This window comes from Odocoileus virginianus, unplaced genomic scaffold (genome assembly GCF_023699985.2).
Source record: "Odocoileus virginianus isolate 20LAN1187 ecotype Illinois unplaced genomic scaffold, Ovbor_1.2 Unplaced_Scaffold_52, whole genome shotgun sequence".
Classification (NCBI taxonomy): Eukaryota; Metazoa; Chordata; class Mammalia; order Artiodactyla; family Cervidae; genus Odocoileus; species Odocoileus virginianus.
Window position 1 is genome coordinate 33,276 of NW_027224314.1, and position 7,561 is coordinate 40,836.

The 7,561-nt window shown below is 45.7% G+C and overlaps 1 long non-coding RNA gene across 1 annotated transcript in view; it reads right to left on the minus strand.

Annotated features, from left to right (window-relative positions):
- Positions 1–1,611: 1,611 nt before the first annotated feature.
- Positions 1,612–7,561, minus strand: part of LOC139033731 (uncharacterized) — a 32,669-nt gene continuing 26,719 nt past the window's right edge. Inside the window, exons 2-3 of the long non-coding RNA XR_011486213.1 lie at positions 3,792–6,177; positions 1,612–3,188 (exon numbers count right to left, since the gene is read on the minus strand). This is a non-coding gene — a long non-coding RNA (uncharacterized lncRNA). The remainder of the gene's footprint in view (positions 3,189–3,791; positions 6,178–7,561) is intronic.

Below are 7,561 nucleotides of genomic sequence, written 5' to 3' on the forward strand. Positions count from 1 at the left end.
CCACCCCATTCACCCTTGGGACTGCAGGGGCACACTGCTCAATGACCCAATGTTGTCTTTGGGCAGATGGGTGGCTGTAGTTTAGGAATTTCGTTTTCTGGAGCTGATCTTGGTGCCTGCTTTGCTGCAGGTGAGATCCAAGGGAGGGCTCTGCATCACCTGAGGGAGAAATGAGGAAAGGGACAGAATCCAGACGAAACCTAAGCAGGCAATGGGCTAGGAGTCCTTGAGGCTGAGGCTGAGGAGTGGACATCCCTGCCCAGGGATAGGCTGGACGATGAGACCCAGCTTCAGAGGGGTCTGCAGATCTCAGCAGAGTGGCTGAGGCTCAGTCAGCCAGGGAGCACTGGATCCACAGCAAGAGGAGGGAGACAAAAATGCAAGTTTCACCACCCCCACCCACGTGCGGTGCAGTTCAGCATCAACAGCTGGAGCCAGGACAGGAGAGTCATCTTTTCCTTGGGGACCAATGAGGCCACTGTGAGGAAAAAAGGTATGCCTCTCCCACATTACCGCAAGTCTTGTAAGTGACACACACCCCTGTTCCATGGCTGAAAGAAGTAGAGAGCATTTTCACCAGAACAGACTGAGCATTTGTATCTATGGATATTGAGTTGGTTGCATGCAACCACACTTTCCAAGTTAGAAGCAACTTTAGTAGGAGTTTTCTGGTTACTAACCAGTATGAATGGTGAGCACTCATGAGGAAGATCAGATCAGCTAGGGAGAACAAATATGCTAAAGTGTCCGTTGATTCTGAGGACCATACATTGAGGCTGTGATTTCAGCAACCCATGCCCCCCCACCACAACCCTGGCTCGTCCTGTGACCAAGGGTCGCAGACTGGGGCCCAGAGGGAGAGGAGGGTCTTCTTGGAACTCCAATGCTGCTTTGAAACCACCACTCTCCCTTCACCTCAACGTGAATACTCACCTGTGGAGATGATTCCCATTCTCCATTCTGTCTTCTAGTCAATAGTCCTGATGATTCCTTTGGAACTGGCATCCTGGTCTCTTTGGTTTGGAGAAGAGAAAATAGCATACCCTGAAAGCACACAGACCTCTACTTCCAATACGCTGCGCCATCCTTTCAAGCCATGCTTCTTAAAAGTACAGACTCCATGAGCATCCTTATCTGGTTACCTCTTGATTCCTCCTCTGAGTACCCATCCACACAACATCCCCTTGCTAACGCATCCCACTAGCTCCGTGGGCCAAACCATAGTACCCGGTGCTGTATTGGCCACAGACACATCCCATCTTCAAAAACACTTTCCTTGGTCAGAGTCTGTGACAGAAGCGCATCCTGGCTTTCCTCCTCCCTCTCAGTCCATTACTTCTAAGACTCCTTGTCTGTCATTTACTTTGATTCCCTCCTGAATCTTGGTTTTGCTTTCCTCTGGTTTCCCACCTCTGCCCTGTGCTCTTCCATTCTATACATAACCCTTGGGTGACCAGGAAAATGGAACCTAGGTTCACGTGATTTGAGAAGAATGGGAAAACAACTAAGTGGAATTTCAGATGCAGGGTGGGTTCTGAGAGACTGTCCAGAGCCATTGACTTGTGGTCACAACGGGCACCTGTGAGTCAACACAGAGACACATTAGATGTGTGCGCTCACTGGGGATTCCGTCCTGACGTGCACAGTGACTGTTTCTGGAGGGAGCATCTAGCAGGTGTGGAGGAGGCCAGACCCAGAACGTGGAAGGAGCAGGGGCACTCCTCGTTGTTACAAAAGCAATGGCATGTCTTTTCCCACATGTCTCACTTGGACATCTGCATTAGCTTCCTCAACTGCTTTACTGAGGTATGATTACATACCACAGATCACACCCATCACTTCCAGGGCAGTGACTTTTAGTACCTTCACACAGTGGTGCAACCACCACCACAGTGCAGTTGTGGAACACTGCCAGCCCCACAAAAAGATTCCGTGTACCCATCAGCAGTCAATCCCCAACAGGACCTGCAGGTCCAGGCATCCTCTCGTCTAATTTCCGTCTCTGTAGATTTGCCCTTTCTGGGCATTTCGTATCAACGGACTCCTGCAGGAAGTGGCCTTTTGTGTCTGGGTTCTTTCACTTAGCGTGATGCTTTGCAGGCTCACCCACGTGGCAGCAGAAAGCAGAAGTTCATCACTTTTCATCCATCTATGCTACTCCACCGTATGGCTACATACAGAATACTTTGTTTACCACCCTCCAGCCGACAGACTTTTTAGGCTGCTCCACTATTTGGGGATTACAAACAGTGCTGCTATGAAAGACCTGTAAGGACCAGTATTTGTGTGGACACAGGTTTCGCTCCTCATTTCCCAATGATGTCATTTCTCCTTTTGCACGGTGCACAGGCTAGACCCTTCCGGCAGTGTGGAACAGAGGCGGTTGAAGCAGACCTCCTGTCCTTGGTCTGGATCTCAAGCGGCAAGCATTCACTCAGACACTACGAGATGTGACGTGACGAGAGCAGGATGGTTCTCGGGGATGTCCTGCAGCACCACGACGACGATCCCCTCTATCCCGAGATGGTTGACCGTGTTTATTGATTTAGTTATTTACTTACTTGTCATAAACGGGTCTTGCACTGTGTCAAATGCTTTTTCTTTGTCTGTCAAGATGACAGGTGGTTTCCGTCCTTCCTTATATCAATACACTGCTTCCCATAACTGAAATTGAGTGTTGGTCCAATACTGCAGTCCTGGGAAAAATCTTGCACAGCCCTTTGCAAAATGTTTCTCGATTTGGTTTGCTGATACTGTGTTGAGGGTGTATGCATCGCTATTCATGGTAGATATGGATCTGTAGCTTTCTGGTGATGTCAAGTCTGGCTTTGGTACCGGGCTAATACTGTGCTTATAGGATGAATTAGGAAATGTTCCCTCCTCCCTCCTGTCTATTCAGGAAGAATCTGTGAAGGATGGGTGCTATTTCTTCTTGAAACATTTGATAGATTTCACTGATGAAACCAGGAGGCCCAGGACTTCCCTTTGTGGGAAGGTCTTTTAATGAATGGTTCAATATTGTTGCTTGCCACAGGTACGTTCAGATTTGTTATTTGGCCACTGCATTTAAGCCAACTCCCATCCAGTACTCTCTACAGGCCTGTGGTTCCTATGGCTCGGTCTCTGGTCTAGGATTTGACGGGCTGCACATCTCTGCACATCACAGGATTCTGGCTCCTACTCTGTAACTGGGGAGAGTATGCTGTCTCAGAAGTGACCCCCAGACCACCAACACCCAATAGGCAGGTTGGGGACACAGACTTTGAGGCGGGGAGGGGGTGGCACTGCTGATATCCTCATTTACAGCCGCCCATTCATCCTCTGGGTGCCCTCTTGCAGTCTGTGGGTAATTCTGCAGTTGGGACTGGCACAGCAAGGACCCAGAGCACCCTGTCCCCTCCCCCGCCATGTCCACTTCATCTACCCTGATCCTCGTCACTCCTCTCATCTCCTAGCAACGCAGCCTCACAGGGGATCCGTGACGCACTCGCCACCACATCTAAGGGTGTCAGATCTCCTCTCTGTTTAATGACTCAACTCTCAAGGGCAGGGACTGGCCATGCGATTCCTCCTCACCTCCCCCTCTCAACAGCCAGCCTGGCACGGCATAGAGGGGATGTAACATATACAGTGAAAACCTTCGTGATTGGCTAATTGAGGGACTGTGGATGGTGGTATCGACCTGGGTTGGCTGCTGGAGTGAGCCCATCGCATCCCACCCTGGGGAACTTGTGCCAGGTGGGGATGACCATCCCTGCCCCAGTGCACTGTGGCTAGCATCAATGACGTACCTTATCCAGACTTGGTGTGCCACCAGCTGTGGACGGGCACTGAAGTCGCCGGGTCTTCTCACTTCACCCCAGCCTTTACGGAGGGTACAGTTGGGGATGCTCTGTCAGAAATAAACCTGCGCTCACATGGCCTATTAGTCTATGACAAAGGAGCCAAGAACATCCATCATGGAAAATGCTGTCTCTTCAATAAATGGTTATGGGAAAACTAGACCCCTTTCTTACACAACATTCAAAACTCAACAACAACCACAGAAGATTAAAGACAAAATTGTTACACCTTAAACCATAAAGCTCCTAGAAGAAGACGTAGCCAGGACGCTCTTTGACATAGGTCTTAGCAATAGTTTTTTTGACATGTCTCCTCAGGCAAGAGCAACAAAAGCAAAAATAAACAAATGGGAGTTCATCAAACTAAAAAGCTTTTACAGAGCAAGGGAAACCATCAACAAAAGAAAAAGGCAACCTGCTGAGTGGGAGAAGATATGAGCAAGTGAAACACATCCGAAAAGAGATAGATATCCAAAACAGCTAAAGGACTCATAGGATGTATTGGGGAAAACACCCAAAACCTGATTTTAAAATGGGGCAAAGCAGTGAATAGACATTTCAGCAAAGAAGAGATACAGATGGCTAATAGACATATGAAGAGATGCTCAACATCTCCTCATCAGGGATTAGAAAATCAAGACCACAGTGAAGTACTTTCTCATACCTGTCAAGTAGCTATTATCAACAAGACAACAAGTAAGAAATGTTGGCGAGGATGTAGAGAAAAGGAAACCCTCGTGAGGTGTTGGTGGAAATGTATATTGGTGCAGCCGCTATGGAGACAATGAGGGTTTCCTGAAAAACTGAAAACCAGAACTACCATATGATCCAGCAGTTCCACTTCTCCGTATTTTTCTCAAGAATAGAAGAAACACTAGTCACAAAAGATATATGTGCTCCTCTGTCCACTGCAGTGCTATTTACAGCCAAGAGGATCCAAGATCTGGAAGGAACCTAAGTGCCCATCGATACATGAGTCAAAAAGGAAGAAATGGTGTACACACACACACACACAGACACACACAGACACACACAGTGGAATATTACTCAGCAATTTAAAAAAAAGAATGAAATCTTGTCATTGTCGACAACATGGATGGACCTAGAGGGGATGATGCCAAGTGAAACTAGGCACACAGAGCAAGACAAATACCACACAGTTTTATTTATATGTGGAACCTCAGAAATAAGTAAGAGAGCATGGGAAACTAGACAGAAATAGAGTCAGAGACACAGAGAACAAACTGGTGGTTACCAGAGGAGGAAGGAGTAGGGAGATGTGTAAAACAGGGAAGGGCTTAGGAGATACAAACTTCCAGTTATAAAATAAGTCATGGGACTGGAATGTACATACAGGGAATATAGTCAATAATCTTATAATAAATCTCTGTGGTGGCACATGGTAACCACAATTATCATGGCAATTCATTTCATAATGTTTAAAAATATGGGATCACTTTGCTGTGCACTTGAAACGAATATAATATCATATGTCAACCCTGGGCCTCCCCAGTGGCTCAGTGGTAAAGCATCCTCCTGCACTGCTGGAGCTGCAGGAGGCGTGGGTTGGATTCCTGGGTCGGGAAGATCCCCTGGAGGAGGGCGTGGCAACCCACTCCAGTATTCTTGCCTGGAGAATCCCATGGACAGAGGAGCCTGGTGGGCTACAGTCATGTCGTCGCAAAGAGCTGGTCATGGCTAACGTGACTTAGCATGCACGCACGCATGGCAACTTTACTGAAGAAATAAAGAGTGGGGGCTCTGAATGGAGGATGCCGAGATTTGTGGGTCACGTTTCCTCTGGCGGCCTATGTGACTCTGAGCAATCCCTCTGACTTCTCTGTCCTCTGCTTTCTCACCTCATCAATTAGGATTGAAATCTTCCAAAATGATGGGTCTTTGAAGGAGGATTAAATAAGGTGACAGAAAGAAATATATTGAATGTGGTCTGATACCTGGTAAAGGATGAACAACCTTGAAATGCCATGTTAGCCCTGCTAAACATGCCCACACGGACTAAATTCACGCCTCTGAGTTTCAAGAAGGAAAGCTCCCTTGGGAGACAAGTCCTGCAAGATGGGTTGAGCTCTGAAGCTCTCTGATGAGATCACAAGTTCAGACTCCAATAAATATACCTGTTCTCAAGCGCCTCTGTCTGCAGAAGACTCGTGGATTTCTGCAGAAATACAGCTCTGGGGGCTAGCTGAGAGCACAGACTGACTGACAGACAGCAGAATTCATTTTCACTTCTGAAGAATCTCACAGGCACTTGCTGGCTACACCACATTGGGCTCTGAGTGTGGGGAGGAAAAGAAGATTTCATCACTCGTGTCTCCTGTAACGAAAAGGGAAGCTATTTGTTATTAGGGGAGAGATGTTCGTGAATGACAGATCCGAGAAAGTTCTTATATTCAGAATACCTAAGTAATTTTAAAATTGCAAAGGACAAAATGTAGTTAAGGAGGACAGATTCTTGTGCCTAGGATTAGGGTGTGGGAGAGGAAACCAGAAAGGGGAAGCACCTGGGCATTTGTGGGGTGACGGACATGGCCTGTGTCCTGCTCGTGGTGGTGATCACTGCAATCTCTCCGTGGATCAGAGCCCAGAGAGCTGCACACCCAAGGACAAGCAGGCCAGGAATTCCCTGGTGGTCCAGTGGTTAAGAATGTGCCTGAACGTCGTGTGATGGACTGTCTTCTGTGTGCAGTGATCTCACGCGCAGGACAGTTGGATAGGGACTCCTGGGAGACGTTTGGGAGCCTTACCCTGTTCAGACGTTGATTTAGCAACTGCGTTTTTTCCCAGCTCGCCACGGAATGGATCATGAAGACTGACAACTGCAAAAACAAAAAGCAAGCAAAAAAGGGGGAAAAAAAAAAAAAAAAGGCTGCTCATTTGATAAGTCATATGCTATAACAGGGTCATTTTAAGATTTAAAGCTTGAATGTAAAATAAAATCTATTTCTCATTGGCTTTATGCAGAGTTATAGAGAATAGTATTCAGTGTGGGTAGGGTGATAGAAACAAGAAAATTTCAGAGGATGGGGTGGGGAAGGAAAACACAGGTATCATATAGGAAGTCCAAATTTCAAAGGGGAAAGTGATCTGTGCATGTTTTTTTTTTTAATATTTTTGCATATATTTACCATTTTATTGTGTGTATATATAGATGACCATATAGGAAATTGATATTTGTAATAGTGGATTTGTTAATACTTTTTACATAACATTACTGTTTAAATTGTAAACAGATTTTTCTCAGGATTAGTTTGAAAAATAATCTGAATTGTCATCTTAACATCCATCTATAGGGAAGTGATTAGTTCTATTACTCAAATTCGTTTCCTCAGCATTGAAATGACTTAATAGAACCCTCGTGACCTGCTGCAAAAATTTTCCTCTCTAAAGAAAAGGTTATGGTGGCAAATGACGTTTATTTTGTAAAAAAAAAGAAAAAAAATATGTACTATGTACTTTTGTGTAAACACTGAAAAATCTCTAGTCACCTCTAAGAATTAACTTGCAACTGTTTTCTATAGTGCTGTCGTCTGGGCAATGGGCAGTTACATGACTTTGTGTTTGTTTAAAAAAAAAAAAAAAGAATGTGCCTGAAATATTGTAAAGTAATTAGCCTCCAACTAATATAAATAAACTAAAAAAATTAATATTAAAAAAAATTTTAAAAAGAATGTGCCTACCATATAAAATGAATGCACAGA